This window comes from Artibeus jamaicensis, unplaced genomic scaffold (genome assembly GCF_021234435.1).
Source record: "Artibeus jamaicensis isolate MK-2021 breed Jamaican fruit bat unplaced genomic scaffold, CSHL_Jam_final scaffold_1283, whole genome shotgun sequence".
Lineage (NCBI taxonomy): Eukaryota > Metazoa > Chordata > Mammalia > Chiroptera > Phyllostomidae > Artibeus > Artibeus jamaicensis.
The window spans coordinates 5,325,818-5,351,739 of record NW_026522028.1 but is presented as its reverse complement, the minus strand read 5'-3'; the positions used below and the strand labels follow the sequence as shown (position 1 = coordinate 5,351,739).

Sequence of the window (25,922 nt, the reverse complement as noted above, 5' to 3'; positions counted from 1 at the left end):
CAACATATATTGAAAAGAATTTTTGCACAGGCTAATTGATATAAACAAGTTATGTTTCTACAGCATATTTCCAGGCACAAAAACATAAACACACTTCTAACTATCCTAAATAGTTCTAATATTAAACACTGCAGTACATGTGAGCTAGAGGAAAGATGAGTAAAAACAAGCAAGAGAATTCTTTTCCAACCCACTTATTCCAGTTCAGGGTCACAGGTGGCCGGAGCCTGTCCCAGCAGCTCAGGGCACAAGGCGGGCACCCCCCCTGGACAGGACACCTTTCCATCGCAGGACCTCTCACACCCACACCCGCACTCACTCACCCTGGGACAAGGCAGACACGCCAGTTCACTGCACGTGCACACCTTTGGGATGGATGTGGCAGGAAGCCAGGGTACCTGGAGAAAACCCACGCCAATGTGGGGAGAATGCGCAAACTCCACAGACAGTGGCCTCAGCTAGGAATCACATTGACATTATGGCAAAATGGAGCTGAACAACGCAATGCCATTTGAGGACCTGCTGCAAGGTTGTAAATATAGTAAATGCAATACAGGGCAATTAGATTTAAGAGTAATGTGAGGGGGGAATTGTAGGATGGGAGAGTTGTGCCACTAATTTTAGAGAAGTTATTTAACCGCTCCGGGGTCATGTGACTTCATGTGTACCAATAGCAAGAACTTCTTTCAGTGCTTTACTGGTTAAAAAAAATAAAAGGCTTTTATACTTTTCCCCCCCTAATTTTGTGAATTGTGGAAAGATATGCATAACATAAACTTGGCCATTCTCACCCCTTTACACACAGTTCTGTGGTATTAAATGTATTAATAGTGTTGTGCAACCATTACGGCGACCGTCTCCATAACCCCTTTTATCTGGTAAGACTAGAACTCTTTGTCTCTTGAAAGATAACTCCCTTAACCCCTGGCAAGCACCATTCAACCTCTGTCTCTACTAATTTCACTACTCTAAGCACCTCATATAAGGGAGATCATTCAGCATTTGTCTTTTTGTGACTGACTTATGTCACTTAGCATAGTATCATCAAGTTCCATCCATGTTGTAGCATTTGTCAGTATTTCCTTCCTGCTTAAATGGCTAACATAAAAAAAACAACAATATAAGAAGTGTCGGTGGGGATGTGGGAATCTCTTGTGCATTAGCCCTGGCTGGTGTGGCTCAATGGATTGAGCACCGGTCTGTGAACCACAGGGTCACTGGTTCGATTCCCAGTCAGGGCACATGCCTGGGTTGTGGGCCAGGCCTCCAGTACGGGGCACATGTGAGAGGCAACCACAGATTGATGTTTCTCCTCTTTTCCTTCTTCTTCCTTCCCCTCTCTCTAAAAATCAATAAATTTTTTAAAACAAGACATGAAAAAAAAGGAATCTTTTGTGCATTGTTTGCTGGTGAGATATAAAATGGTACAGTTGCTGTGGAAAACAGTATAGAAGATCCTCAAAAAATTAAAAATAAAATTACCATATCGTCAAGCAATTCTGTTTCTGGGTAGACACCCGAAAGAATTAAAATTAGGGTCTTGAAGACATATTTGTCCCCCCCACCCCATGTTCATTGTAGCATTACTCACAATAGCTAAAACCTGGAAGTGATCCAATTGTCCTTGGACTAATGAATGGATAAACAAAGTGTGGTCTGTAAATACAAAGTTCCTACACTTACATGTTCCTAATTCCACTCGCTATTGCCCTTCCTCTCTTCATTTACAATAGCATGAGGACTTGAGCCGCAAGTGATTCCATTGAGTTGTAACCCTACTTTATCCACAAAGAGGTGTGGTAACATGCTTTGAATACCAGGTGCAGGCACTATGCACAGTTTCCTGCAAATGTTTCCCACCCTTAGCTCTTCCCCACAGAATGTAAGGCCTTCTGCCTTCAGTGACGACTGATGTGGTGTAAGTTCTCAGGCAGCTTCTCACCACTGACTTTTTTTACTAGAGGCTACTGGGGGAGGCAGGTGATAAAAAATGTCACATGATATCTACTCTCCTTGACATTATGAGAACAGTTTTCAAATTTGGACCATGACATATTGTAAGAAATGTGTTTATCATAACCACCCGGAATATATTCTGTGTGTGTGTCTAAAATAGTACTTTCCATCCTGACCAGTGTGGCTCAGTGGGGTGAGCCTTGTCCCACAAAGTGAAAGGTCACCATCCAATTCCCAGTCAGGGCACATGCCTGGGTTGTAGGCCAGGAGCCCCAGCTGCAGGTGTTTGAGAAGCAACTGATCAATACTTCTCTTGGACATTGATGTTTCGCTCTCTCTCTCTTTCTCCCTCCCTTTCCTTCTCTCTCAAAATAAATAAAATCTTTAGAACAATATTTTTTAAATCCCTTTTCTCAGAAACCTTCCCAGCCTACCAGATTGGGTCTGGTCCCTGCATTATACTTCCGGTTAGCACTCCATTTTTCCCTTATTACAATTGGAACAAAATATTTATATAATACAGATGTTGAACACATCTAGAGCTGGATTAGAAGGCTCAATGAAGGCAGGAGTCTCCTCTTTCTGTCAGACAGAACAGCAGTGGAGGGAAACTGGACCTGGAGCAACATTAGATACATAAGAGCTGTTTAATAAATGGTCGTGACTTGCTTAAATGGATCAAGGCCCCAGAGTGGTGCAGATCCCCAGGTTCTCTATGTTGAAACCTCGAGGTATAGGCTGAGTAAAGGCCCCACGTGTTCCCTGGTGCGGCTTCTACAATGGTGGCCCCACCGGGGTTGTGCAGGGCCAGGGCAATGCACAGGGAGAAGCGGAGGTGAGATACGGGAGATGGTTATATTGTTAAAAGGCCCATTTTTTCTCCTTTTAACTTTCTGAGAGCTAGGAAGTCTTTATGGTTGCTATCCACTCAGATTTATTGCCTCTCTTTCTCCCTCTTATTTCTTCCTTTATTCTGTCATGAACAAGTTAGTCTAGTCTATTCATTTCTTTTTCAACAACTTGTTGTCTGCAAAAGAATAACGAAACTTAAAAGACCGGTGCTTTCTAGAAGGCTGAATAAAAATATACTCTTGTTTTGCTGCTTTGTTTTTAAAATGTGTTTACTGAATTTATTGTGGTTACTTTGGTTGATAAAATTAGGTAGGTTTCAGATGCACAATTTTTTATAGCTCATTTTAATTTTTTTTTAAAGATGTTTTTTCTTTATTTTTAGAGAGGGGAAGGGAGGGAGAAAGAGAGGAAGAGAAACATCGATGTGTGGTTGCCTCCCGTGTACCTCCAACTGGGGACCTGGCCCACAACCCAGGCATGTACCCTGACTGGGAATTGAATCAGTGACCCTTTGGTTCACAGACTGGTGCTCAATCCACTGAGCCATACCAGCCAGGGTGGAAGCATTTTTTTTTTTTAATTTAGTTACTTTTCAAGTACATTTTTTTTCCCTTCCCCCCCCCCGTCTCCCCCCTCCCTCCCATTCCCCCCCCCATCCCCAGTCCTCAACTCTGTGTCTTTCATACTTGTTCCTCAAAATCCCTCCCCCTTTTTCCCCTTAAGTTCCCTTCCCTCTCCCCTCTGGTCGCTGCCCACTTGTTCTCTATTTCAGCGTCTTTGTTTTTATTCTGTTTGCTTGTTTGTTTTATTCTTTAGCTTCCTGTCAAAGGTGAGATCATATGGTATTTGTCCTTCAATGCCTGGCCTATTTCACTCAGCATAATGCTTTCCAGTTCCATCCATGTTGTTGCAAAAGGTAGTAGCTCCTTCTTTCTCTCTGCTGCATAAAATTCCATGGTGTATATGTACCACAATTTTTGGATCCATTCATTTACTGATGGGCACCTAGGTTGCTTCCAACTCTTGGCTATTGTAAATTGTGCTGCTATGAACATTGTGGTGCATAGGTTCTTTGAAATTGATGTTTTAGGATTCTTGGGGTATAATCCTAGCAGTGGAATTGCTGGGTCAAAAGGCAGGTCAATTTTTATTTTTCTGAGAAAATTCCATACTGTTTTCCATAATGGTTGTACCAGTCTACAATCCCACCAACAGTGAACTAAGGACCCCTTTTCCCCACAACCTCTCCAACATTTGTTGTTTGTTGCTTTGTTTATGATAGCCATCCTGACTGGTGTAAAGTGGTATCTCATTGTGGTTTTAATTTGCATCTCTCTGATAGCTAACGATATTGAGCATCTCTTCATGTGTCTCTGAATGTTCTGTATGTCCTCCTTGGAGAAGTGTTTGTTCAAGTCCTTTTCCCATTTTTTAATTGGGTTGGGTGTCTTCTTAGAGTGGAGTCGTGTAAGTTCTTTGTATATTTTGGAGATTAAACCTTTGTCTGAGGTATCATTGGCAAATATGTTTTCCCATACAGTTGGTTGTCTTTTTAATTTAATACTGTTTTCTTTAGCCATGCAGAAGCTTTTTATTTTGATGAGATCCCATTTGTTTATTCTTTCCTTTATATTCCTTGTTCTAGGGGACATATCAGTAAAAATGTTGCTGCGTGGAATATCTGAGATTTTCTTGCCAATGTTCTCCTCTAGGACTTTAATGGTGTCAGAAGCATTTAAACTTTGTCACAAATTGAAACTAGTAAAGGAGAAATAGAAATATAGCTCCAGAGCCTAAATTGTCATTAATTGAGGACCATACATTCTTGTTAGGTATTCTGCACTGTTATTCATGTATATCACCTTGGCTTTGCCAGGCAATGCGGTTTTACATGCACTTCTTTTTTTTTTAAATTTAATTATTTTTCAAGTACATTTTTTTGTCTATTTCTCCCATCCCAGCTGCCCCCCACCCCGTCCCCCCACCTCCCTTCCATTCCCCCCACCCCAGTCCTCATCCCTGTGTCTTTCATACTTGTTCCTCAAAATCCCTCCCCATTTTTCCCCTTAAATTCCCTTCCCTCTCCCCTCTGGTCACTGCCCACTTGTTCTCTATTTCAGTGCCTTCGTTTTTATTCTGTTTGCTTGTCTGTTTTATTGTTTAGCTTCCTGTCAAAGGTGAGATCATTTGGTATTTGTCCTTCAATGCCTGGCCTATTTCACTCAGCATAATGCCTTCCAGTTCCATCCATGTTGTTGCAAAGGGTAGTAGCTCCCTCTTTCTCTCTGCAGCATAGAATTCCATTGTGTATATGTACCACAATTTTTTGATCCATTCATTTACTGATGGGCACCTAGGTTGCTTCCAACTCTTGGCTATTGTAAATTGTGCTGCTATGAACATTGTGGTGCATAGGTTCTTGGAAATTGATTTACATGCACTTCTGATTGCTTGAGTTATGCCTGATTCCTCCTTCACACTGCAAGCTCCAAGGAAGTAGAAATCCTGACTGTTTCTGGTGATCAGTTAACCCCCAGTATCCAGCACAATGCTAGACATGTAGTGGGGATTCACTAAAATAGGTAATGAATGACTGAATTTGTGGATAAATAAGTGAATTAAATATGGAGTAGGAAGACAATAAAAAGGTAATTCATGATTGAATTCATAAAAGAATATGTGAATAATATACTTGGAAACTGCCCGAGTGGGAAGGGGGTGGGTAGAGATAATGGATTTTTGATTTTAGCTAAACTCATGCAAGGCAGAAGATCACTTGCTATTTCTGTTGTGTAGAATCTGCAGACTGCTGGGCATTTATGAGACTTTTTGCGAAGCTTAAAGATAGGTCAAGGCTACAAGTGGCAATTCCTGGACACTGAAAAAGTGGGCAATTTAAATTTTTTTGGTACTGCTACTTTTGATGATACACAGACACCTAGACTAACACAGGTAAGACCCTTGCTGCAAGGGCCCATGCATTTTCCTAGGAAAGGTCAAACTAAACTGAATTAACTGCTTGGTATCATGGTGTCATCTGCCTTCCATTTTCCACAAGGCTATATTCCATTTGCTCAGACTTGAACAATTTTAAAATTCGTGATCTTGATGTCCTCTGAAATGTACAGATTTCATAGCTTAGATTTGAAGAGACGCCATTACCTGACAGGGTAATGACGGTTTTATCTGCACGGGTGACAGTGTTCACTGCGATACTTAAATAATAATCCAAATCAAATGATAATTTCCTTGAGAGGATGTCAGGAAAGGAGAAAGAAAAGAGCCAAAATACGCAGAGCATTTCACTTGGTTTAAAAACACAACACATTGCAGCTTCCCATGATTTCTTATTTTATTGGGAAAAAAAAATCCCTGAGCAATTCGTCTTCCTTTGGGCCCATGAATGACATTTTACTGTGATGTGATTATAAGCAACAAAATCCCTCGGAGATGCTGCCTTAAAATATTTCTCTTTATAATGTTCTGAGCTCGACAAACCTTAGTAGAAAACAGAATACTCTTAATTATGAATAAATTAACTAAATTAGTAACATGAGATGGATATGCAATTAAGGGATTGTTAATTGAAACGGGAAACACAGCTGTATACGGCTTAGAGCTGAATCATCCAAGTAATGATGCAGATGTTTGTAAAATGTGATTATCTTTAGTGGAGACAGCACTGCATCTCCCAGGCCCATTCTTACATTGTGTCACGGAAATGCTTTTTAAACCCATGAACACCAGGAATCAGGATCTCAGGGACGGCAAATTAGGCTCCCTGGATATGGGAATTAGTGTTGTCTGAATGTCAGCAATTTGATTCACCAGCTTTGAAAGAATGTAGATATGGAGCCAACAGCAAACATCTGTTAGTTGCAGGGTCTTCAAAAACAACAACAACCAAAAGTTGCTGGCAACCCAGTCCCACCGCTGCACGCTGAGCGGGAGGCTGAGAAACATCTAGAGAACAGGGCCCCAGGGCCAAGCGCCTGAGAACTTTTGCACAGATGGTAAATGCACCCTCTGCTGGTGGAGGCTCTAAAACATCTTTTGCTCCTTTCCAGGCAATCAACCCAGAAGAAACAAAATCTTCAGAACTAAAGGAAGCAGTGGGGGAAAATGGTGTTATTCAACTTGCTGTGTGTTTAAGTGCACTAACATTGCCAGTGATTCTGCAGCATTGTGGAAGCTTCCATGTTTTTGCTCATCACACATTTTTGCCCCGTGCACAATTCACACCTGTCCCAGGGAAGGAAAATGTCTCTATGGATCTGAATTTTTTAAAAAAATGATTTTTAGAGAGAAATGGATTTTTAAGGAAGAGAAAGAGAGAGAGAGAGAGTGAGAGAGAAACACCAATTTATTGTCCCACTCATTTATGCATTCATTGGTTGATTTTTGAATGTGCTCTGACCAGGGATCGAACCCAGAACCTTGGTGTATGGAGTCAATGATCTAACCAACTGAGCTACCCAGCCAGGGCTGTGGATCTGCATTTTAGTGGAGTTGTTTGGCCTTAGCACAAAGTTCTCTTGGATAAAGTCAGGGGGAGTGGGGGCTAGACACTATATCTTAACCATAACCTGGTCATTATGGAACAGGGTGTTCAGCTAAATAGCCACAGTCTTTGAAGTCCAGCTCCATGGTCTCTGGACATGAGCCTCTGGCACAAAAACCAGTGACACCATCAGACTGGATGGGGCTTACAAATGTGGCAAACATCAGTTTTGTTATGCAAAGTGCAAACTTGCCACTGTAAGTTGTAGTAAAAAAAATAATAAATAGTTTTGGGTATCAAACAGCAGGAAATATATTTGTCACCTTAGCTTCTCTTTCCAAGTTATCAATTTTCTTAACAAAAGCTAGCTTCGGAAAGGAAACAAAACTAAAACAGGAGATAAGTCTCCATCAGTCACTACCTCCCACTATGAAAAGAATACAGAAAACTTAGGAAAACATTCTTATAATTCAGGGGAGATCTTTTATGCATTCTTTAATGAAGTATTTGGATGACGTGAAGCCCAAATAAATGACTTCATTTTCTGCTTTATGATGGCCGTGGGCATGGGGGCACAGCTGAGTTATGTGTTTGTTTAAAAAATACACTTTCGGGAACAAATGAGGAAGAAAATGCACACATAAAAAGACACACCACTATACACTGGTTTCTCTCTAGGCTGGATACCTATAAATGGGAATTTGTTAAATTTTGGTCACGAAGTCTTTCCATCCTATGCGCTAGTTTCCACAAGCACAGGCTTTGCCTATAACTTCAGTATTGATTTGCTGTTATAAGGTCCCAGCTTGTCTAAATTTCATTACCTGAAGGGGCAGCTTGCAGTTCCATACGTGGGTATAATAAAAGCGAGGTGAGCACATGTATACAGGACACCTTTCTCCCAGTATGTGGGGCCAAACTCTAAATGGGCCCATCAATCTGTCACAAATGGTGATGACAAAGCTAATAATGTATTATTTATTAGCATGTGTATTAACATTTCCAACCCTGAACCTACTTATAATTGTACTAGTATCAGAACTAGAACAGGAACAGAATCACAGAAATGGAGATCACATGGAGGATAATCAGCAGGGAAGGGAAGTGGGGAGGATGGGGGAGAAGGTACAGGGAATAAGAAGCATGCATGGTAGGCACGAAGTAGACGAGGGGTTAAGAATAGTATGGGAAATAGTACGGAAATAGTATGAGAAGCTAAAGAACTTCTATGTATGACCCAAGGACATGAACTAAGGTGGGGGAAGGAAGGATGCAGGGCAGAGGGGAGTAAAGGGGAGGAAAAAATGGGACAACTGTAATAGCATAATTAATAAAATATATATTTTTAAGAAAGAATCCATTTGTGCCCTGGCTGGTGTAGCTCAGTGCATTGAGTTCTGGCCTGAGAACCAAAGAGTCATAGGTTTGATTCCCAGTCAGGGCACATGCCTGGGTTGCAGGCCAGGTCCCCAGTAGCAGGTGTGCAAGAGGCAACCACACACTGATGTTTCTCTCCATCTCTTTCTCCCTCCCTTCCCCAATCTCTAAAAACGAGTGAATAAATTATTTTGGAAAAAAAAAAAGAACCCGTTTGTGACATTCCCAGCTATTCACCTACCTAACAGCCCTCCCCTTCTTATTCCTTGGTAAAGAATCTCAATTATGATCACATACTGGGCATCGATGGACCCAGTGCTGGGGGAAGAATTAAAATGTGGTCTAAACCAATCACAGTCATCTCACGCCTGTAGCCAGTGTCTGGTTTAAAGGGGAACAGGCAGACTCGGTTCTGGCTGACACACAAGGGGAAATCTACCAGGGAGCTGCTGAGAAATTCTTTCTTCTCCAACACACACACACACACACACACACACACACACACACACACACACACACACACACACACAGTTATCCTTGTATCTTCCTTCCTCCCTTCTTGCCTTGGATATCGTCTGAGGGTACATTCCATGGTGCAGTGGGTAGCCACCTAAGGGATCATGAGGAGAAAGCCAGGAAACCCCCAGGGAAGCTGAACTGGAGTCTTAATATAGTTCAGCCAATGAGTTAAGCGGCCCCAGGTCTGATGGCCTTTGAACTTCTGGTTGTGTCAGCCCAGTGGTTATTAATGTGTGGTGCTCCACCACAAGAATAGCAGTGCTACCTGGGCACTTCCTAGAACTACAGAATCTCAGACCTTCCTTACTCCAGACCCATGAATCAGAAACCCTGAGTGGAACCCATCAGCCTGTACTTGAACAAGCCCTGCAGATGATTCTGACACATGCTCAAGTTTGGGAGGCGCTATGTGAGGTGATCAGATGTCTCCATTACTTCAAATGCCATTTTCAAACCTTGCCTGCTTCCGCTGGGGTTCATGTTACACACATAGATTCCCAAACCTATTGAATGAGACTTGCCAGTGAAGGGGCTGGGGAATTTGTGATTTGATCAAGTGCCTTGGTGAGTCTTATGAACAGAGAACTTTGAGAAAAATAAACATAAGGCCCTTGAAGCCAGGTGTTGTGTCTCCGAAATCATTCTAATCAACATGCCACCTGCAATCCCCATGCTCCGGAACCGCATAGGTAAATAGACGTTAGCTGTTGCCTTGGCGAGTCTATTATAAAGTCCTAGTTTGGAGAGCCTTTGACTTCAAGGGAAGTTTACATTTCTAAGATGTTAGTTTCTTAACTGTCAACTTGAATTCCTGATCTTTTATATTCAGAACGCGTTTCCCTTAACTGCCCACGCAGCTCAACTCCAGTCCAAGTTGCTCACCTCTTTACATTCTTGACCCCTGCTAGCTGGTGGCCCTGTCAACCCCACCAGGGTTTCAGAACCGCTCGCAAGTAATTACAGGCATAATCATGCATTCCTTGACCCTTAGGCTACATTCTCAGAGGCCAGGTTCCTACCTGCTGAACTTGAACTTGCCGATGCCCATGAGACTAGCATGAAAGCAGCAGCAATTAGCCTGTGAAACACTAAACATTACATTTCAAAGTCCGAAGAAAATATTTCTGCTCACCCAAAGAGAAATAATGTAGGAATCTAAAATATTTAACATTAAATGGTCTGAAATCATCAATGTTCTTTCAGGTTGAATGACTCCTTTACATGAAAAACTTTCTGCCCCTTGTGTGCTTGGGCCAAATTAGCTGAAAAAGTAAAAATCATCCTAGTATAATAAAGGTTCCTTATGAATGACAAATGTGACAAGGAGATTTGAGGAAAATATTTAATTCTGTCTCCTCTTCCATAATTACAGGGAGTTCATTTGTTTACAGGGAGTATGTACTTTGCCTTTAGCTTCTCTCCCCACCACATATACCAGACCTCATCCAATTCAGATTTCCAATTACCTTAGGTTAACTCAGATTTCCTCAGACCTCGGCCAAGAGCTTTTTTTAAAAAAAATGATCTCCCTTCTTCTTAGAAAACCCTCCCATTTTTGTTTCTCTACCTTTTGAAACCCTCCTCATTGCCCAAGTCTGAACTCAAACGTCATCCCAGGGGCAAAATGCATTGCTCACTGTTCTGCGTGTTGATACGACTTCTCCCCCTGAAGTCTCTAGTGAGGCCCTCAAGGTGTTGACTGTAGCTCATGTATCAATCATTCTCGAAGGCCGTTTGTGTCATGAATATCTTTGTCTCTTCTGCCAAATAGAGTCTCTAGCATGACGTAGTTACTTAAAAGATACTGAACTGAATTTCATGCAAAAGTGATGTCTTGACACAAGCATGAACCAAATACGGATTTAATTTCCTTGCTTGTTTTGCCAGTTTTATACAATTTATTGCAAGGAGGAGGGTCATGAATAATGTTTGGTTTTTGCTATGTGGTGGGGGTTCCAGCTACATACAGTCTGAGAAATTCAGTTAAGTGTGGCAAGTTAGTGGGATGGGCCGTATACCTCACAGGGACTGAAAGAAAGCTGCACCACTTCTGAAGTTACTGTATTTTGCCACGTATGATGCGTATTTTTTTGTAAGAATGTTTGAGAAAAGAATTAGGATGTACATTATACATAGCTAGTACTACTTCTGTATCTGTATAAGCGTTTTTAATTCTTTTATTTAGGCTTATGCATTAAAAGTGTAATTCTAAAAAGCAATCACGATATCTGTACATTCAAAAATAAATGCTAAAATTCCTTTATAATAGAAAAACAGGTATCTAAAAATAAATAAATAGCCCAGGCTGGTGTGGCTCAGTGGACTTGAGTGCTGGCCTGCAAACCAAAGGGTCACAGGTTGATTCCCAGTCAGGGCACAGGCCTGGGTTGTGGGCGGGGCCTCCAGTAGGGGGTGCTGGAGAGGCAACCACACATTGAAGTTTCTCTCCCTCCCTCCCCCCTCTCCAAAAATAAACAAATAGAATCTTTAAATAGAAATGCATAAATTAAGTAATTAAAAATTAAAATGAAAGATTTTTTCCCCCTGAAAGTTTTGGCCAAGAACGTGGGTGGGCATTATATATGGCAAAACATGGTACATGTCCAGAAGCATATTATAGTCATGTTTAAGAGGCTGGTGGCTCTCCAGGCATCTCTTGTGGGGAAACCAAGGAGGTCTCTTGGGACAAGGCCTAAAGAAACAATGTATTATAAACCGCATGGTTTACTCAGTGGGACAGCCTCAGTCAGCAAGAAGAGTGGTTTTATCAATGTCACGGTGTCTGCCACTTGGATTCATCCTCTGGTTCAGTCATGTCTGAGTCCTACGGCTGCAGATTGGAATGACGTGAAAGAGCACATGACGGGTGGCATGCTTTCTGCCGCGGCTCATAGAAAACCCAGCGCACGATGGCTCGAACACTCAAGGAGTGTGGAGGCGAGGCTGTTCTAGAACTGGGTAGTTCAGAAGCACGGTGGCATCCCAGAACTCAGGTTCCTCCTGTCTTTTCACTCTGCCATCCTGAGGGGAACTCACCGTGCATTCAGCAAAGGGCTACTCGAGTTCTGGTTTGTTTGTTCACGTGTTCGTCCAACCGTCTGGTAAAACAAATATTTACCTTCCCGGGACTAACTCTTCTTAGGTGCTTTGGATACAGTAGCAAACAAAACAAAAAGACCCCGGGCTTCATGGAGCTTTCTTTCTCATGGTGGGAGACAGAGAATAAAAAGACATTAAGTATGTTAATTCTAGAGTGTGTTGTGTGAGGAAAAGATGAAGAAAAGGACACACGGGTCAGTTGTTACTACGGCTGCCTAACACACTGCCCTAGAACTTAGTGGCTTCGGACCCAGATTTATCCCTGTCATTCCTGGTTCTGTGAGTTGGCTCTGCTTAGCTAGGTGTTTTTGGTTTGGGGTCTTTCATGTGCTTACATTCAGATGGCAGCTGGAACTGGAATGATCTGAAGGCCCCACTGGGATGGACGTTCTAGAGGGTTTTTTTTTTTTTTTTTGCTTGCTTATCTTGTGCCTTACACGGGGTGGCTAAGCAGCGCTCTTTTCATGCAGCTTCTCCATGTGGCTAGCCTAGAGTTCCTTATGGTACTCTAGTGTGGTTTTACAGTAGACAGACTTCTTTCATAGCAGCTCACTTCCCCCACAGTGAGTGCTATGAGTTGACCAAGACAGAGGTTGTAAGATTTCCTCTGATCTAGCACTGGATCTTACGGTGTCCTGTCTACTGCCTTCCATCTGTCTTACAGAGCCAGCCTGGATTCAGTGTGGGAGGGGGCTCCACAAGGATACTGAGGCATGATTTATGGCGGTGGGGTGACCTCTTTGTAGAAGAACTACCAGAACAGGGGAAGGAGGATTGATTGAGAGGGCTGGGAAGGGAGAGGTAGAGAAGGTTGTTGTTTCAATAGGGTGGTTCATTTTCAAGGAGGTTACTTTAAGAAGATGAGATTAGAGCATGACTTGGAGAAGGTGACAGTTACTCACATTGCTATGTGGGAGAAGAGCATTCCAGGTACAGAGAAGTAGGCACAGTGTCCCAGGGAAGAAGAATGCCAATTTATCATAGTTCTCAGGGGGAGGAAATCTAACAGACTTCTGATTGTATTTTATTGCCTGTGATTATATCAGATGCCCATGACCAATCCTTGGTAAGCAGACCGGGCCCACCAGATCACCACGAAACAGCTCAGCCCTATTGTTACTCATTCCCTGGGGCTGAGGCCGTCCTCAGTGTGCATGGTCACCTACAGAAGGCTAGATCCCGACAAGTCAGATACCCTCCAGCAGGGGAAAGGGGAGCATGCGCACAGAATAGAGGGAGGAGATTTGGGCAGTGGGAAACAATAGTGCACCCTGGAGAGCAAATGATACTCTTTGGGCACCTGAGTAAAACAGGATGACTTATACTCAACCCATTTCCCAGAGATCCTGACGTCCAGCAGAGGACAGTCATGCTTGGTGCAGGAGCAGAAAAGGCAGGGAAGGAAGCTGTAAGGACAAGGGTCAGCATCTAATTTGCCCGGCAGAAGAGGGGCCACTCCCCGTGGAGAAGGAGAGGGTTGAACAGAGTATACTCCACAGACAGGGAGCATTCAGAAAGAGGAGAGGTGACTCTGAAAGGACAATTCTATGTATGGCACAGAAATAGACTGAGATAAACGCTGAATGATGGACTTCATTCAAAGAGGCTAGTGTTGGAATTGTCAAGTGCAGCACCACAGCTGTGGGCCTGTGGATAATATGATTGCCTCTAAAGTTTGCATCTAATGGGAAAGCCATGACTGAGAATGAAAGGTCCTGACTGGTGCGTAGCAATTCAAACATCTTTTTATGTTTCCTAAGTGCTGCGTATAGCAACCCACCAGCTTTTGAGTTTTCTGTGTTACAAAAAGAAAGCACATTAAGAGGGACTTCAGTAACTATTTATCGATGGAAAACAGAAAAGACTATTTAGAAAGACAGAGTAAAAAAATGAGATAACAAAGAAATGCAAGCTAATTCAGAGGGAAGGAATGCCAAAAGTGGGGTGGAAAAATCTGAAGTTCACAACTATGCTGTCATATCTTTTATTTCTCCTGCCAGTACAGGCAGCTGTGTTAGAAATTATTATATGAACCTGGAAATCTGTTCTGTTTTAACAAAGGGAAGCATATGTGATGCATCAGTTGAATATAAAACATATTCAAACAACTTCATTGCAAATATAGAAGAGCAAAAGTTAGCCCATCTAACCTTGGAAAGTACCTTTTCTTTTTTTTAAAATGTTTTTTAAAGATTTCATTTATTTATGTTTAGAGGGGAAGGGAAGGAGAGAGGAAGAGAAATATCAACATATGGTTGCCTCTCATGCACCCCCTGCTGGGAACTGGCCTGCAACCCAGGCATGTGCCCTGACTGGGAATTGAACCTTGACCCTTTGGTTTACAGGCCCATGCTCAATCCACTGAGCTACACCAGCCAGGGAATGAAAGTTCCTTTTTTTTTTAAGGATAAGATTAGTTCTGAACCACTGCCCTCCACAGCTTTAGAAAGAAATTTGGGTCTACCTTATCTGACAGGTACGTAGTGGGAACCCACTACATATATAATACTATAAAATATCAATAGGTTCTAGAAAGCAACAGAGCCCCTGCCTTTTCCAACCCAACAGGGAAGAAAGGAGCTAATTCTTATAATGGAAGGACGAATACATTAGAAAAGATACTGCATAATCATGTTCAGAAAAGTGAAAAGGTTTAGAAAAGTTTCACATAAATGAACTGCAGTTCTAAAATACAAGTTAACATTTTATAGCATTTAATAGTTTCTGAAGGGCTTTCACAGTCTCTATCTCATTGTTTCACATGGACCTTGCAAGACTGGTGGGATTTGGATATTTAATTCCTTAATTTTTTTAAAAATTAGAACATTTAGCTCTGGCTGGTGTGGCTCAGTGCATTGAGTGCTGACCTGTGAACCAAAGGGTTGCCAGTTTGATTCCCAGTCAGGGCACATGCCTGGGTTGTGGTCAGGTCCCCAGTAGGGGGTGTGGGAGAGGCAACCACACACTGATGTTTCTCTCCCTCTCTCCCTTCTTCTCCCTTCTCTAAAAATAAATAAATGAAATCTTTAAAAAATATATAGACCATTTAGACCGAAGTATGCTTTTTCTAGAGTAAAACTGAAGAATGTATGAGATGAATATAGAGCAAGTTTTTCATTCTGGTTCCATTATTAACCAGCTGTGTGAATTATGACATATCATGTGATGCCTTTGTAAAATCAAAGGTTGGACTTCTGGGCTCTAAGAACTGAAATCCTCTGAATTGACAGGCAGTAACAACATAAATAGGCCGTCTTTTCTAAAATAAACTTATGCGTGGTAATGCATTGATCATTAAATGATGCAGTATTCAAAATAATTAAATGGAACCTTTTAAAGAATGATTGCTGAAGGGTAAAGTTAAGAAATGAAAATATGCAGTCATTCAACGTAGATATTTTTAAAGCAACAAAAACATATCCACATAGTCAGCTTTTTCAGAAGTTGATGTAGCAGCTGTACTATTGCTAAGTCATGCTTGGAGCTCCTTGCTATATAGCCTTGGCTTTAGGACCTGACCAGATTCCTTAGATATAGGCTCACTCCTCAGGCATAGCCAAGTAAGTGGGCTGCAAAGACAAGGCCCTGAAATAAAAATGGGCAAAAATATGACGGGAACAGCGCAAAGCAATTACTGCTATTGTGCAAGTAAAACAAAGTAAGTGCACTGTAGGTTAAGTGACTGACAGGAACGCTCTTTAGGGAGGATTGCACGCTATCAGCCAATTACCTGTTTACCTGCAGTATTTTTGCATATGATCTCCAAGTCAAGGAGGAAAAAAAGCAACCCAGTGCTTTAAAAGCTATTTCAGGAACTCTATTACCGAACAAGATGGAGTAATGAGGACCACATTCGCCCTTCATACTGAAATAATTAAAAGATGCACAAACTATATGTAATGATGGAATGTGAGCTGATGAAGAACATCAGGTAAGGAAGGACAGTGACCCTTGAGAGATGGAAAACATATAAGGCGAGCCCCAGGATTATCCTAGTTACAACCTTGAGGGTTTCCGATGCTCAGTGTGGCGAAGAAGAACCCAGAAGGGCCTGGCAGACTCCCTGAGTTGAGGACACGGCCTTGAAAGTCTGGGAAAGAATAAGGTAGCGAGGACAGAAGCCCAGGGAGGAGAACGACACAGAGAGAGAACCCTAATGATCTATATGCAGGGTCTCCCTCAAGTATTCAGCTGAGTACTAACGAGCTTATGTGAGGAAAATTACTAGGGGCTGGGAAAGAGTCAGCAGGAAGGATTAGAGGTAACAGTGTCCACCACCCACACGTGGCACAGAGCAGCATCTATTCCCTACCAGTTGTCATGGAAACCTCATGATTCACAGGGCATTGTGTATGGCAGGAGCTTGCCTCAGTAGTGCGGAATAATTAGCCCTAGACTCAGTGTCAGTCTGTTCCCACCTAATCTTAAAAGACGGCAAAGGATCAAACAATAGCACATAGTTTGGATAAAAAAGCTGTGTTATATTTACACAATGGAATACTACTCGGCTGTAAAAAAGAAGGAACTCTTACCTTTTGTAAGAACACGGATGGACCTGGAGAGTACCGTATTTTTCGGACTATGAGATGCACTCTGCCCCCCTCAATTTGGGAGGAATAATGGTTGTTAATGCTGCTGTTGAGTTCTGTTTACATTTACATTGGTGAAATATTATGTTATTTATGTTATTAAATATTTTACCACATTTTTTGCTTCAATTTTTCCCCTATTTTCCTCCTCTAAAACCTAGGCCCAAAAAATACAGTATTATGCTAAGTGAAATAAGCCAGTCAGAGAGAGACAAATACCATATGATTTCACTTATATGTGGAATCTAATGAACAAAATAAATAAAGAAAATATTCAATTGAAACAGATACATAGATCAAAAGAACAGACTGACAGCTGTCAGAGAGGAGGGGGTGGGGGACTGGGTGAAAAAGGTGAAGGGATTAAGCAAAAAAAAAAAAAAACACCCCAAACCAACCCAGCAACTCTTGCACACAGACAACAGAATGGTGATGACCAGTGGGAAAGGCCCTGGGGGAGGTGGAAGAGGATAAAGGGGGGATAAATGGCGATGGAAGGAGACTTGACTTGGGGTGGTGAATGCACAATACAATGTACAGATGATGGATTATAGAACTGTACACCTGAAACCTATATAGTCTGATGAACCAATATCACCCCAATCAATTCAATAATTTTTTTAAAAAGGAAAAGGGAAGGTACAAAAACCTTAATTCCAAAAACACATGCACCCCTATGCTCATTGCAACATTATTTATAACAGCCAAGATATGGAAGCACCCTAAGTGTCCACCAATGGATGAGTGGATAAACAAAATGTGCTCTGTATATAATGGAATATTATTCAGCCATAAAAAGAGTAAAACCTTGCCATTTGCAAAAACATGGTTAGACCTAGAGGGCATTATGCTAAGAGAAATAAATCAGACAGAGAAAGGCAAACACCATATGATCTCACTTCCATGTGGAATCTAAAAACAAAAAGAACACCCCCCCCCCCGCAAATGAGCTTACAGATAGAGATGATTGGCAGTTGCCAGGAAGGGGTCAAAAGGTACAATGTTCCAGGTATAAAATAAATATGTCATGTCATGGGTTTGGAATGTACACCGTAGTGACCATTGTTAGTAACACTGTATTTTATTTTTAATAGTTGCTAAAACAGTAGATTCAAAAGTTGTCATCACAAGAAAAAGAGTCGTAAGTAGGTATGGTGATGGATGTTAACTAGACTTATTGTGGTGACAATATATATACATATCGAATCATTACAGTGTACAGCTGAAATGATGATCATGTTATGCGTCAATTGCACATCAATAAAAAGGGAGAAAAGAGAAGGAAGCTATTTTATCTCAGGTTCGTTCAAAGGTAACATTAAGTATACTGCATGTTGTCAGAACACGCAGATCATTATTTATTGATAAAAGGCTAGAATATAAGTACATCATGCTCACCACAGAGTAAAGGATGCACATCTAATTTCTGAAGTTATTTTTCTTTTTGGAGTTTTGGGAAGATTATTTAAGCATCAGTGAACCTTATGAATTCACAGAATAAGACATGATTACTGCTTCTTCAGAAATGAGTTTTGTTTCTGAATTTCCCCCTATGGTATAACATTCTGTTTATTGTATAGTTTCTAATAACATTTTTGCTTAATTTCATGCATTCAGCAATTCAAGAAATATTTATGGAATGGCTGCTATGTAAAAGATCCTGCCAAGTGTGTGTAGTGATGGTGTCTGGGGACTCTGCCCTCATGCAGTGGACATTCAAGTTGGGGAGACACTTTTAATAAATAAGTCAACAAACACACAGCTAGAGATTTTCATAGGCGCCATGAAGAAAGCAAATGGGATGCTGTCTGTGATCAAGAATGATAGAAAAATCTCTTTTTTAAATCCTTACTCGAGGACAAGCTTATTTATTTTAGAGGGGAAGGGATGCAGAAACAGAGGGGGAGAAACATCAATGTGAAAGAGAAACATCAATTGCTTGCCTCTTGCACGCTCCCAGCTGGGGATCTGGTCTCCCACCCAGGCATGTGTCCTGACTTAGAATTGAACCGGTGACCTTTTACTTTGCAAGATGACACCCAATCCATTGAGCCACACTGGTGAGGGCTCGAAAATCTGTTTGATATGACTTAATTACATGTCAACTCTGCAGTTCATTACTTTAAATGATTTCTACTTATTAAATTTATATACTGGAATATTACTACTCTGTTTAATTTGCTAGTCCCCAGCTTCAGGTCATTTAAAATAAAAGCTACATATAAATAGAAAAATCACTTAGTTAACTTGTCCTCATCCTTTTAGGTTTTAGCTGGAAGGCTACTTTCTCTGGGAAGATTTCTGAGTCAGCCTTCCCTGTCCCTTACTCTCACTATAGCATAGTCTCATTCATTCTCTCTCTCTCTCTCCCACTCAGGTCTTCTCTATATGCCCTGCAATTTCCTTTATTGCACTTAACACCACTTGTTATTATTACATCAGAAGATTTTTTTTTGGTATTAATGTCTGTTTTCTTAAGAAATTATAACCTCCATGAGGGCGGAGACTGTGTCTGTTTTTTTCCACAACTACATCCCTATTTTCTAACACTGAGTTTGGTGGATGGTAGGTACCAGAACAATATTTATTGAATGAGTATTTCTGCTCATTTCAGGAGGATGAGATTCTCATTTTTTTAACCTGTGAATGATCCAGGCTCTGGGTTAAGTAGGCTATTCCTGACCTTGTGCTCTGAGATTCATACAATCATTCTAATCTAAATCTGCCTTTCCTAACTCTTACGCAGGTAATTCCCGGCAAATTATTTTTTGTTTAAAGAATGGAATCATAAATGAAGAGGAAATATTTGTCAGGTCAATCTAACTTTATATTAGAGGTGGTATTCTGTAGTTAGCAGTTCTGACACATTCCATAGCTAAACTGCCTGGGTTCAAATCCTGGCTGTCTCACTTACCAGCTATGTGAACTCATTTGTCTCATCTGTAAAAGGAAGCTAAAAATTGTATCTACCTCACAGGGTGATAGTGAGGCTTAAAAGTGTTAGTGCACGTAAAAGTCAGACAACAGTGAATGGCATGCAGTAAGTGCTACATAAGTGCTCATTGTTAATTTCAGTAATGCAGAATACTCTTCAAAATAGATTCTTCTTGAATCTACATTGTGCCTCCAAAAAGTATGGCTCTGTGCTTAAAAAAACCCTGTATTTCTAATATTATAATCATTTTCTCATTTATTATGTTTTCTATCCACAAATCATCAATCTTTGGAATAAATCTATTAAATCAGGGTAGAATCTGTATCATAATGAGAATTGCTTTAAGGCCATTATAGAATTTGTAAGAATTAAGAAATATGAAGAGAAACGACAGCAATTTAAAATTCGCTCTGTGGTATTGACCTTTAAAGGTGGCATTTCTGACTTTCATAAGCTGGCTCGCAGTCCTACTTACAGAGTTGGCTTTAACATTCAGCTTTTCATATGGTCTGCAAAGGGGTTATTTCCAGAGGACTGTGCAGGGAAGGAGGAGCAAGGAGTCTTTCTGGGGGAAGTGTGAGAACAGCAGCTCTTTGAATGCTGTGCATGACGTAGCATGGGAAATGTGAGCAGCTGCTGGCGGGGTGTTTCACACGCAGCTGGGACAGCGGGCAAAGCAGAGCTGAAAACAAGCAGGGCAAACAAAGGCGGGAGGAGGGTGGGGCGGGGTCAGGCTGCTGGGGAGGGGAGAGGTCAGAGAGACACACTGAGAGGGAGGAACACTTAAAAGAACAGAGAATAGAGCAGTGTGAAATTTGAGGGGAGGGCAAAGGTCAGCTGAGGAATAAGGGAGAAGGAAAAGAAAACATGAGACGTGAGCATTAGAACAGGAGTGATTAACACTATGGCAATTTGAAATGGAATTCTACGTATATTTCTAGAAAGGAACTAGAGCGATCAAGAAACTGAAGAAGATACATCTGCAAATATATAAAATTCCTGTTTCAATATATTTAACAGGAACACATCACATCTTAACAAAAACAATAATGAAACACTTCCATAACTAGCAAAAATAGTCCCTGATTAAAACAGTCAGAAACCAAGCAGTATATAAAGATCAAGCAATCAGGCCTTCGACCTCCTACTTTATAATGATCGTTGTTCACTTTACAAAATCTCTGAAAAAATTAATATTCCTTTCATTCTCTTCAACTAATATTTCTTTGGCTCTACCTAGCTTCATTCTCATTTTGTACCTCATGTATTTGTTCCGGTTGCACTCCCTTCATCATTACGGTTTCTCCCTATAGTCCCACATATCCTGATGCCTTTTTTAGAAAATAGAGAATGCCCTTGAAAATGAGGCTGTTCTTCTTTGGGGTGAGGAGGACAGGCAGAGACACTGGGACATTGGGCCATGTTACTTTTAAGGTTATCTAGCCAATTTCAGTATCATTTCTTGTTTTTTTTTTTTAAATCCTCACCCAAGGGTATATTCATTGATTTCAGAGAGAGACAGACAGACAGACAGATATCAATCATAAGCACCTTGACCAAGGATCAAACCCACAACCTAAGCAGGTGCCCTGACTGGGAATTGAACCCATGACCTTTTGTTTTACTCATGATGCTTCAACCAACTGAGCCAAATGACCAGGGCAGTATCATTCCTTTTGAATAAAGTGCAATTAGCTGTGAAAACACTGAAAACCACACTGACTGAGGAACAGGTTCCTAAGCTTGATAGGATACTATGACCTCAGCATGTTCTAAGGGCTGTAAATATCTTGGGCATTTAGATTTATACATTCCTTCAAATCTTTAAGGGGCTTGTTCACTTCCTATTTAAAAAAAAAAAAACAAAGCCAAGGTTAAGCATAAATGACTGTTCTCTCCTTATTGAAAAGATGTTTTTCCTAGAATTTAGTTGCCCTTTAATCACAGGCCATTCTTTTCCTAATACCAACAAATCCTTCTGTGACTTAACCTTGACTAAGAAAAAACAAACATGTTCTTCTTTCCTTTGTTCTTTTCAATTCCCCCACCTTCAGCTTCTTACAAAGTCCTGCCAGTGGCCACATCAAACTAGATGTTATACTTAAAACCTTTTTATAAGAGCTGCCTACAGTTCAGAATGTGTTAGCGTAGTTTTCCCTACATCGCTGCAGTATCTTTGGATAGTGGCTTCCAGTCCCCAAGCCTCTGGATCCCACCTTAACAGTCCAAGAATTAGAGGGTCTCTACCCAGTAGAGGTACTACTTAAAAAGTGACCAGCTGATGAAAACTGGCATGAGTTTGGCAACACAAGTCCATTTACTTGTTTACGAAGAATGGTGGTGTACAAGCAAGACAGTTTTGTATTTAAGTCAGAGATGATGCTTCATGCAAAATCGTATTTGTAGAATAAACCCTGTACTCCAAACTGTAAACTTCCTTTCGCCCCACCCTGTATAACTGTCTGCATGACTTTGGGAGACTCTTATGAAACCTTTAAAAAACATACATAATGCATGATACTGTTCTTAAACATATTTAAAGACTGTCCTATCTGGAAATGTCTTCATATTCAATATTTTTCAAGTGATGATATGCTATAGAGTCCTACAGGCTATAAAAGCACGTACCCTTTAAATTAAAGTGTATTTGCAGCTTCCGACGCTACTCGTGGATTAACTCGGGACGCAGAGAAAGGGTTAGGGTATTCCCTGGCAAAACGTCCCTAAGGAAAAACCTTCCCTGCGCTTGGTGAATCGACCGCATGCCTGCAGCACTAAATGTGTGTGCAACGCTTCAGAATCAGACAGGTTTATCACTAGTTTACGTTTCTTCCCATTTGGTTTTCATACTCATTTCTACTGGATCAAATATTAGCGCTGGCATTGCTTTCAGAGATAACTCATTAAAATTACTCTGGTTGACTTTACCACAATTGCTGAGTTCTAGAGACGGCAAGGAGAAATAGAATGCTTTATGGTTTTATATTTGAAACATCAAGTGTGATTTTAAGGGGTACACTGAACTGGGCTCATGAATCCACTGGTTTGTGAAAGGAAGATTTCCAAGTTAATATCCCTGAGACTCATTTTAAGAAGAGGGGAAGCATGAAAACAGCGAAGCATTTCATACCTGCGTGGCCCAAAATAGCTTTAAAGGATGACTTTGTTAAGTTCAAACTTCAGAAGACTTTAAAAAGAAACAAAAAGGGCATGGATGCTGCAGCTCAGAAGAGCTGATTTAGGTCCCCACTGATCCTTACACGGTGTGTGACTGTCATTCTGTCACTTAATGTTTTTAAGTCTCAGTTTTCTTATTGGTTAATGGCACTATGATAATACATCATCATGACACAGCATCATGTTCTGAGGATTAAATGAGCTAACGTACACGAAAATTTGTAGCTACAAGCAATGATGGTTTCCTACGTCAAAGACACATTGTCAAGTGGTCTAGTAGCAACATCCATACCAATGTGTCCACAGAGAAAATATGATCTGATTTCACAGAGAGTTTCAAACGGACAAACCAATGTCTCTATAACTTCTGCGGGTGGCTTCAAACTACATACAGAATTCTCCACACACTCTATTTCTAGGTTCAGATAAATTGTACCTGCCTCTTATCTGCTGTTCACGTTCACATCTACACGGTTTGTCTGTTTCTAATGTTTTGACTGTTATCGCATACAGCTAGAAAAACAGCATGGATTTCTTTTACAGTAAAAAGTAATGGATCATGTAACTAAACCCAGGATGTTCTGATAGTGGACAGAGCCTGGTAGTATGTAACTCTACTTCTTTCAACTACACTATTTTGCCCAACTCGAAGACGGCTTTTCTTAGGTTTGTGTCTGCCTTCCTGCTACTTCAAGTCTCTAGTTCTTGATTTTTGTTGCTTTAGCAGACAAAGAAGCAAAGATGAATTTGTACTCATCTTTCATCATGAGTTTAGTAACTGACATAGCCCTGTGACCACATTCTTTATTTTTAGGAATACAATACATAATGACGGCGGGCTCCAACTTTCCTCCATAGAAGCCAGGTAACGCTTTAGTCTCATGTACGTTCTTCTAAATGTGAACTGTCCTCAGTATGAGCTGCTCTGCCAGTCATGAGGGTAAAGCTATTTGATGTGAACCTCATTTCCTGCTTTGTTCACTCTCTGAACAAGGACTTACATTTCTAATACAGCCAAGTGGTTAGAGTTATGGTCAACAAAGAGAAAAGAATAGAATCCTCTTGACTCACTCCTATGCAAACCAAAACCTTGGGTTTATCAGCTTTCTGTGAAAAACACTTTTTAAAGCATATCCTTAAGGTCATGTTCAAAAAATAGCAACAAGTGAAATCTGCCACAATAAGAGCATGTACCACAAACCAACCAGTTTAACATGAAAAGACCATGCGCATGTGGGTTTGGGGGCGGGGGGTTAAAAGGGAGCATTTACTGGAGGAGGAACATAATTCCAACAAGCCGCATCTGTATTATGAATAGAAAGAGCAACTCCACTGATTGTAAACTGAATTTTGTCATATGGTATCTCCCCCATCCATACCCAGATACAGAATCATATGACTGAAGTAGATGTGACCTTAGGCAAAATGGTCTGTCTCCTTTTATAAATGAAGGAATTGCAGCTGAGGGTGGTTAAATGGCTTTCCCAAGACAACACGGTCAAATAATAGCTGGGTTTCAATGTGAAGTTAGGCCTTCTAATATTCACCCCTGTGCTCTTTTTACTGCATCACACTATCTCCTTTCATGTACTTCCATATGTCTACATCGAAGTCCTTATTTCTTTGAGAGAATGGTAGAAATTAAGCGATTCACATTTCCTTCCACTTTACATCCAAATAGCACATGCTATAATGGATCCCTTAGCATTGGATCTTAAAAACATTTCCTATCAGTCATCATTTTTTGACCTCATCAGTAAATTTAGATGCTAGTGTTACACATCTTGTAGTACCTTCAGAAAGCTGATGTGGAATTCAGCTCTCTCAGAGAAATTTGACGATATAGTTCCAGTGTGCTTGCATGGAACAAACACGGCCATTGCTTTTCCTTGGACATTTATTACTTTCCTTATTTATGCTTAAAATAGAAAACATACTGAGATGAAACTGATAGGCTTTTCGTAGTGCTTAACCACCATGGAGCGAATAGACATAGGAACGCATTGCTTCAGTATATTGCCTTGCTTTAGTCAATGCCAGTTCTAACATTCTGTCACACAAATATTTCAAGATTATCGATCATGATAAGAATGAAATTATATCAGATCTCAAGAGGTCTTGAATTTGGAACTTGTTTTTATTAAAGATCTAGCAATTCCTTAAACGGGACTTTCAATTGCTTGTAAATGGACTGCCATTTGGAAAAGTAATCTGGTTTAGCAGGTTTTCTTTCTTATTAATCCTAAGAACCCTGAAACACCAATCCAAAAAAACCTATGCACCCCAATTTTCATAGCAGCACAGTTTAAAATAGCCAAGAGTTGAAAGCAACCTAGGTGCCCATCAGTAAATGAATGGATCCAAACACTACGGTACATTTTCACAATGAAATTCTATGCAGCAGAAAGAAAGAAGGAGCTCCTACCCTTTGCAAAAGCATGGATGGAACTGGAAAGCATTATGCTGAGTGAAATAAGCCAGGCAGTGAAAGACAAATACCATATGATCTCACCTTTAACAGGAACCTAAACAACAAACAAAAAAGCAAGCAAGCAAAATATAACCAAAGACACTGAAATACAGAACAGGCAGACAGGGACCAGAGGGGAGAGGGGAGGGAATTTCAGGGGAAAGGAGAAGGATTTACAGGAACTAGTATAAAGGACACATGGACATCAACTAAGGGGGGTGAAAATGGGAGGGAGGTGGGGACCACTGGGGGGTGGGTGGGCTGGGATGGGAGTAAAAGACAGAAAACTGTACTTGAACAATAATTAAATTTAAAAAAACCACTGAAAGAAATTATTTGGAAACATGGTTGCCTCTCTGTCCCCAGCAGCATCTCCTCTGCATCCTATGCAACTGGAAAAAGGAGAGAAAACAAGTCTCCAATGTGTGGTTCGATCGGTCTCAGGGT

General features: G+C 40.9%; 1 protein-coding gene across 4 annotated transcripts in view; it reads right to left on the bottom strand.

The window, feature by feature from the left end:
• DMD (dystrophin) overlaps positions 1 to 25,922 on the bottom strand; it is a 1,990,869-nt gene that overhangs the window by 282,556 nt on the left and 1,682,391 nt on the right. The gene's annotated exons all lie outside the window — the stretch shown is intronic.